Here is an 8979-nt window from a genome sequence, read left to right as displayed (position 1 = left end):
CCGTCCACATATCAGGATATATGATTCAGAGTAAAATGTTGAAAGTTAAAGGGATTCAATTTTTTATCACCCACAAATACACGATTCTTGACAAATCCAAAAATGATGCGTTGTGGCAGCTGTTATAAAGTTATCTATGGAATGACCACGAACACCAGATGGTATTGAGACACTTTTGACTTCAACTCTTGTAACAGGGTATTTGGCTGTTGTTTTCGATAAGGCCCTTTGGTGGGATAATAATAATCNTTCAATTTTTTATCACCCACGAATGCACGATTCTTGACAAATCCAAAAATGATGCGTTTTGGCAGCTGTCCTGTTATAAAGTTATCTATGGAATGACCACGAACACCAGATGGTATTGAGACACTTTTGACTTCAACTCTTGTAACAGGGTATTTGGCTGTTGTTTTCGATAAGGCCCTTTGGTGGGATAATAATAATCCAGGACTCACCTTCATTCTCCGGATGATCAACGAAGCTTCTGTTATTTTAATGGTGAATGGGCTATTTGTGCTATTCATTAGATAAAAATTGTCTCTTGAAGGAAACAATCGGATATGAATATTTACACCATTTAACAATGCTCGATCCTGATTGAACATATCACAATGTAAATGACCCGTGAGATCGATTGTTTTCCCATCGCTTAAATAAGCCCTAAGTACCCTTAAACCCTCGTTACCTTTACCGACGTCATCCATCTTACAAGCTAACCACAACACAATCATCTAACCACAACACACTACTCAGGTGCGAGTTCTTCGCATCGGCGCCATAATTTAGAAGGATTTCTATATATGCGCGGTAAGCATATGCATTATTGGTAGGCGTCACGGCTTTCTGATTGAAGGAAATATTCACTTGATCGAATAACGAGTGTAATAAGTTATTGATGGGGCCGATAGTAGAGGGTTCTTCTCTGTGACTAATGTTTGTATCGTAACACGTAAAAATAACCGCGTATGAGCCAAGTCAATGTACTCATCACCTTGTCCTGGTATATCGAACTCGATGGGTGAGTTATCCACAAGTGATGCTATTGGCTTGTAGTGTACATCGTATGAGGACTCGATGGCTGTCTGCGTTGGAGGTAAAGAAAATAAGTCCAGTTCACTTTTCACACCCTCAAATGAATGAGTATGCAAGAACGCCATGTTTTAAGCGAAAATATCTACCACTGTTCGTAATTTGGGTGATTTCTTCTTCTTCCGACCTCTAATTTTTATAGACTTCTTCGTATTTTTCCTCTTGCATTTTTTCGACACTCGCGGTTTCTTCCNACCGTGTATGAGCTAAGTCAATGTACTCATCACCTTGTCCTGGTATATCGAACTCGATGGGTGAGTTATCCACAAGTGATGCTATTGGCTTGTAGTGTACATCGTATGAGGACTCGATGGCTGTCTGCGTTGGAGGTAAAGAAAATAAGTCCAGTTCACTTTTCACACCCTCACATGAATGAGTATGCAAGAACGCCATGTTTCAAGCGAAAATATCTGCCACTGTTCGTAATTTGGGTGATTTCTTCTTCTTACGACCTCTAATTTTTATAGACTTCTTCGTATTTTTCCTCTTGCATTTTTTCGACACTCGCGGTTTCTTCCTCTTCTTGGCTCCTCCAGATGTTAACTTGCGGCGTTTAGACTGTCGCGGAGTACGGTTGACCGTAGAATGAAGATATGATAACATATTCCCACTGTTATATCCAGAACCAGTCATCAAAGTATCAAGTTTCTCCTCTGCCCGCCTCTTCAAATTGACGCCTGATTCCCGTGCACGACTTCGTAGAGAGTCTTTCAGAGGTAGATCACATTCGAGAACATCGCCTATGACATTTACACCTGAACGCAAAGCCTCTCTTCCGACAGCGGATGCTCCTTGCTTGAGTAGTGGTAGTATTCTTCTGAACAAACCACCTAGGAAACTATCAATGCCATGTTCTTTTTGATTAGCACTACCTATGTACACACGACTTATACCCCCATGGTCACTTGTACTGTATCCTCCCCCTGATTGTAGAATCTCGTCGAAAATGTAGGTGTTCATAATCCGTGATTATTCAGTGCGTTTGAAATTAAGTGTCACAGTCAACGTTCCGTGTTCGAATGGTATCGGTGCTCCATACTCATCTCTTATATCTATCTCGATCGTTTGAAATTTCGTGCGTAGTAATGGTATATAAAGTGGTGGTGAAAATACCTTGATTTTCATTCCCCCGTATTTATAATTATCAATATCTAATGATACAATATGCATTAGCGGGGTGTGTACATCACCGGTTATATAGGTTTAGCATATATCCGAGTATACGTACATACTTTAAGGGAGGCCTCGTGATAATGAAGCAGGTGTCTGTCCTTCGTACGTATGTGCTTGGGTGCATAATATTACGCATTTATCTTCATCTGCAAATCCGACAAGTTTCTTCAGTAAAGGTGCTAAGTGTAGAATATGAAACATATCTCCACAGGAAGCACCACAGATCCGCTGTACAGAGACGTAGCCACCACAATTCATAATGAATTTTACATGATCTCTCATAAATGACATTCCGTTCATACTATCCAACAAATCTGTAATACTATCGTAAACACCGTGTTGAAGATTGTCTTCCCCTTCACTCACGAGATCCTCACCACCACTCACAATTTTGTCATTGGACTTCAATTTTACAATTTCTCGTTCTTCTTGTGTCAGATAATTTCTGCTCTCCAACGACACGTAATTGTGGTTGTTACTTGCAGGTATATGTAAAAAAGTCATAGGTATATGAATTTCCGAGAGTGCGACACTCCATCTACCAGGTAAATTGACGACCTCTGGTAAATACGTGATGAAACTCGTTGTTTTATTATCAGGGTAATACTGCATACTATTGCTCTGGATAACTCTTCTTCGTAAAATATTCCGTAGATGTCTTCACCCTTGAGGTCTTGTAAGATATACACTACCGGCTTACGGTAATGAGAGACGAGTTTGATTTCAAAAATTTCTTTGCTCCACCCCGACTCGTATCCTTTCTTGAACGCTGCTTTTGCTGTACTGATCCGTACCAGGTCACCACAGTTGTATTTAGGCGATCGATCCTGACTAGATTTACGGTTAGTACTGTATCTTTTGGAGAGGTTTTCTGCTGCTATCAGAGAATTTTTAGCATCAACTTCGCACGGACGGAAACGCATCCCTGAATGTCTTGTATGATTGTAGGAATTCACAATTTTTTCAAGAACATCCACGTAGCGTTTGGTACGGGAATATGTGAAATATCTCCACAATCTTTCCTTCAGTGTTCTGTTAAGTCTTTCAACTNGGTACGGGAATATGTGAAATATCTCCACAATCTTTCCTTCAGTGTTCTGTTGAATCTTTCAACGATAGCAGCTTTTATATCAGGATTTCGGGGTACACGATATTGAATTCCATACTTACTCAGAAGTTGTTGAAATTCAGAATTGACGAATTCTTTACCACGGTCCGTTTGAAGGATTCTCGGGGTACGTTGTTCCCCATTGTTCAGAAGTATCCGTCTAAATGCCTGGGTTACTATCTTTGCACTCTTATTTGTCAGAGGTTGTACCCATGCATATTTACTGAGAACATCGATGACTGCTAACATGTAGGAGAATCCATCATTGTATATTGATATGGCGCGAAGATCAACGAAATCAGCCTCCCAAACAGCGTCAACTTCAGAGACATTATATGAACGTCTATTAAAACGATGATGTACCATCTTATGCATATTGTACGCATCCTGGCTCTCCAGCCAGTTCCTCACATCATTACCTCTGTGAATGTTTTGGAGGTTACGTGCACCATCAAATGCTGCAGGGTGATTAGGGTTGTAATAAAAGTTCTCAAAACGTTTCATTTTCTCAGTTTTATACATCGTATTTTCAGGGACCCACCATTTTGAGTATGTCCGATACTATTGTACGACTCGTCACTGTCTTCTTCTTCTTCTATAGGATTTATAATCTTTTGATGTCGACGACTGTTTTCGCGAGGTGTAGACGTCTCTATATTGAGAGTTGACTGTAACAACTCTTCGTTACCAATGAACTCCCGAGGAACATTATACGATTTTAGTACATTTCCGTATAATTTTCTTCCAACTGCAATCTTTTTCTTTCGTGACCGCATGGCCTCGTTAATAAGATCTACTATATTTGAATTCTTAATAAGTTTCCCGTTGATGCTAACCACACCTTCTCCGTCCCAACATATAACCTCTCTTGGCATGGTCTGTAGTTTGCGTAGGAGTGCTGCAGCATTCTTTCGGTATCTTTTCGGCACACTTTCAATTATTGATCTTGATTCAATACTATCGTCAGTATAATCATACACACGAGAACTGGAAAAACGTGTCCAAATCGGTGAAATTTGAGCATGTTTTTGGTAGGTTGATTCTTTCGGGCTATCAAAAGCCTCAGTATCCATCGACAACTGGTGAGAATTGTGTACCAAACTGAGATAACGTTGTAAAATCTGTTGATATGCGTTCCATTTCTCACGTTCATCAGCATATGAACCCGATTCTAAGAATGCTTTCATTTCATTATTAAGATGCGACAATGTCGTTCCCTGTGTTTGTACACTTTTGGCGTAGTGATAGGTTTATCAGACGTCATGAGTGTCTGACCCCTGTCATCAGTAATGGCACCAATCCTGTCTTCTGGAACAAGTATCATCTTCCGCGCATATTCTATATTGTAAGCCGTTTGTACCGCGGGGGGTTGTGGAGGGTTCCTTTGTGGCCTACATGATCCGCCCGGATTTGAAAATATGTATTTGGTGCAATAAAAACTATTCTGTACTAGGCCAAAACTAGGGATGTGCAATTTTGTATCAGCATCACCACGGACAGTGACATTCTGTTGTGTCTCAAAATCATAAAATATGAAAATCGTTCATTACTGCTTATGCGTTTTCAGTGGTGGCATATAGCAATGGTGAGTTATTTCACGGTTACACCCGCACGCTCGGCACAATACTATACCGCACTCATGTTTTTTGTTTTGTTTCCCTAGTCGAATCACGCTGAAACATAGTTGACGTACTTTAAGGGAATCACAGACATTCATGTCTGAATTTTTAGCTTTTCATCTTCCCGATCCATTCTCCAAATGTCTTTCAAGACATTGCTGATTAAAAAACCATCGGTTACAGACATTGCAAACTATATGCCGCAGGCTTTGACAGATCATCTCACCCTTGTACCTAGGACATTTCCCAGGGCATCGGTGGTCAATGTTATCTGTGAATATTTTGTTACACACCTCACAGAAACCGCGGCCTCCAATAGCTCCTAGTAAGTTGAGAATCGGTTGGAAATGGTTTGTGCGTTCGTAATATAAAATGAATAAAGTATGTTTAACCTCCCCATATCTTTCTTTAACCCTCTGACGACCATCAAAGACAGGCAAACCGCCTTTGCCAAAAGTTGAAAATTCAGAGACTACAATGGCTGTCTTTCGTTGAAGATAGTAATTTTGAAATGCATGGAGTTCTGTGATTCCGCTACCGTTTTGGGGGATCGTGGCACTGCTGAGTTGCATTAATTTCGCTGCCTCTTTCCGCTGAGTATCACGAGTCTTATTAATGATTGCTTTCCATCGCCTCTGAACACCACCCGTTCGAATTTCTCCACGTTCAGCATGGAGCTGGGCAACAACTAGAGAACGTGGTAAGCAAAGATTATCAATGTTCGAAATAGTTAACATAGATCATTTGAAAATGTCTTCGTGCGGGAGTTTTTTTTGCCCTGAACCTTCAACACCACGGACTATTGCCGCTGTAACAACAATATTCGCCTATATTCTGTGAAATACCTTTGACGATGGTCCACAAACCATTAGCACTACAATTACGTCCATCGCGAAAACGTGACCAGACAGGGCCATGATGTAATCTATCGAAATTGATTGAAAATCCGACGTGATCGTGAGGTTGACATGTCGCAGTTACATCAGTTGTTAAATCACGAAAGGCCCCTTCTACCCACTCAATCATGTTCGTGTTAGCAGGAGGGTCCAATGTCTTAATAAAACATTCCTTACCTTTCATCTTAAAATTATGGTATTTTTTACATGATTCAGCGATTATTTCGAAACGGCATCCTGGGGGATAGATATTCTCGTGAGGGTCTGATTCCTCCTTGTTTTCTCCATTTTGACGTTGAGTCACTGTCGCAGATCTCGTCATAGCTCCTCCTATTTGGCACCCTACAAGAACCACAAGTAGTAAAGTTAATTTGAATAATTGTAATGTTTAATATCTCACCTATGATTAATTTAATATATGTTCATTCTTCCTCTTTCTCATAAGTATAGTAATGATATCCAGAAACGTCTAGAAATAATATCCAAACAATTGTGCGTGTGAGCAAATGGAAATTACACGATTGGCAATAATGTATGAAGCGAAAATTCATCATCATCATCATACCACNATATCCTCGTGAGGGTCTGATTCCTCCTTGTTTTCTCCATTTTGACGTTGGGTCACTGTCGCAGATCTCGTCATAGCTCCTCCTATTTGGCACCCTACAAGAACCACAAGTAGTAAAGTTAATTTGAATAATTGTAATGTTTAATATCTCACCTATGATTAATTTAATATATGTTCATTCTTCCTCTTTCTCATAAGTATAGTAATGATATCCAGAAACGTCTAGAAATAATATCCAAACAATTGTGCGTGTGAGCAAATGGAAATTACACGATTGGCAATAATGTATGAAGCGAAAATTCATCATCATCATCATACCACTAATGTTTTGTTCTTCTTCATTATTATCCTCTCGCAGCCCACGGATAGCTGAAAAGTTCTCCAAGTTGACTTGACAGCGACGTAACATACTTGCCTGTTCCTCCTCAATACCGTCGATGCATAAGTCCTATCGCTATCTGAAGAGTAACATGAAGCGAAGTCCATCGCTATCTGAAGAGTAACATGAAGCGAATTCATACACTTCTGTAGGGTCTGTCTCCGGTATTCGTGCTCGTCTGATCATGTCGTACCGTGCTTCTCTTCTTTTTCTCAATTCCAATCTTTCTAGTGCAACTCTGTGAGATATCCATGAATCATCCGCACTATTCGTGTCACAACATTGTTGCATGCCAGAAGGCCCTGGCTGCGGTGAGTGTGAGCGAGAATTAACAAGAGGTGTCGCGTATCTTTTCCGTTTTATTGGTCCTGCGAACAGTGTATCCTCAGCAAGGCGTTTTTGGTGTTGAACGAATACCTGATCATCTTCGTTATCATCTGAAGATGACGAGTCTTCGAGACCGTGTTGTTCCTTTAATCCTAAGTAGAGAGCATGTAAGGATTGTATGGTATCCGTCAGGAGATGGACAAATAAACGAAACACAATAATTACGTTTGGAATGCTCGAAAAATAATGATAAACACTGGGCATTTTTTTTGTGGGAAAACTGGAGAGCATGCGTGACCACCCGCAAAATTGTTCTATCTGCTGTAAAAAGACCCTGGTGATATGCTTGACATAGCACGCGACAGGATGTATGACAAACTATCCGCTCTAATATCCTATTCAAAAAAGAATTCCTGATATGGCGGCACTCTGTCGCAAATGAACTCAATCAGCTGTGTTAAGAAATACAAATACCGCCCATTTTTTCGATAATCTTCGTGCTCCATTGTGCCCGTTTCGTATGATGCTCTCTTTCAGACGTAAAAACTACGAGTGACGAATTCGAACGAATATTTGCAGAAATATAAGGCTTCGGAAGAGTTGCAATAGCATATCAGTTTTCTAAATATGTCCTTCGGATCAAACACAAAACTGCAAATTTTAGAACACGTGGTGCATGGATCAGCAATTGAAAATCGTCGAAAATTACAATTGGTGATTCACGGATAGAGTTACACGGTTGTGCCTTCTTAGGATTCATTAACTGTCAGTTTTGTAAATTGCGCTTAGGACAAAGACAAACCATCAAAACTGCAAATTTTATCACACGTGATGCAACGATCAGCAACTCGGAGACGACAAAAAAAAAGTCATGATAGAGTTACACTCACGTGTCATTTGTGATGACTCAACGCCAACACCCGTAAAATTTTACTATTGGCTGATCTCCTAATTGCAACTACATGATTGGTAGAACCGTGGGGGAGGAAGTAATACGTGTGAATAGTATATATTTGAGGAATTCCCAAGAATTATCAGTACTCCGCCAACAGTTGTTGTGTATCCGTAGCTGAGATTCCTGCGAGATTTGGAGAAATAGAGGTATGTAATGAATTTGCAAGTTTCGTTCATAATATTGGTTCCATTTGATGATATCAATTTGTGTTCATTTTTTATTACAAAAGATCTTTATGAAAAAATGGCTGAGAGAAGTATCAACAAAATCGGCCGATGCGAGACTCTCCCCGTTAAAAGGATTGATGATCTGACTCTGGGTGTGGATTATCAGATTACTGCATTCAAAAGTGTCAATACCAGATATGATAGAAGAATCGTAGGTACTGTGGGTGCTGAGCATGACGTTCTCCTCCCCGCACGTGTATCTGCAGCACTTTTGGATAATCACGCAGAATACATCTATCATAAAACATTGCTTGTAGAGGGTCGTTTCTCTATGCGTTTTCTGGAGAGTCCGTATCAACCATTCGAATTCATATATAAAGAAATGTAATTATATATACATCATCTATAAAAACAGATTCTGTAATAAATGGGTATATATATATACAGGGTGTTTCAGAAATAGATGTACATCTGAACACCCTAGGATCAGGGGGTGATTCTGAGCAGAAAAGTCCTCTTGCACTTTTTGATCAGACTCACCCCTAAAAAGTTATTGGCAATTAAGGGTGGGCCAATGGGGAGTGATTTTTAAGCGGGCGCACATCCATGTGATATGCAGCATATGTGTGTGTGCCCGCCCCACCATTCTACGAGACAAAAGAGCGCAACGATATTGCTCTCTCTCTCTCTCTCTC

Source organism: Diachasma alloeum, unplaced genomic scaffold (genome assembly GCF_001412515.2).
Source record: "Diachasma alloeum isolate Michigan unplaced genomic scaffold, Dall2.0 Dall_scaffold_01308, whole genome shotgun sequence".
Classification (NCBI taxonomy): Eukaryota; Metazoa; Arthropoda; class Insecta; order Hymenoptera; family Braconidae; genus Diachasma; species Diachasma alloeum.
The sequence above is the reverse complement of the archived record's forward strand: the minus strand, read 5'-3'. Positions refer to the sequence as shown.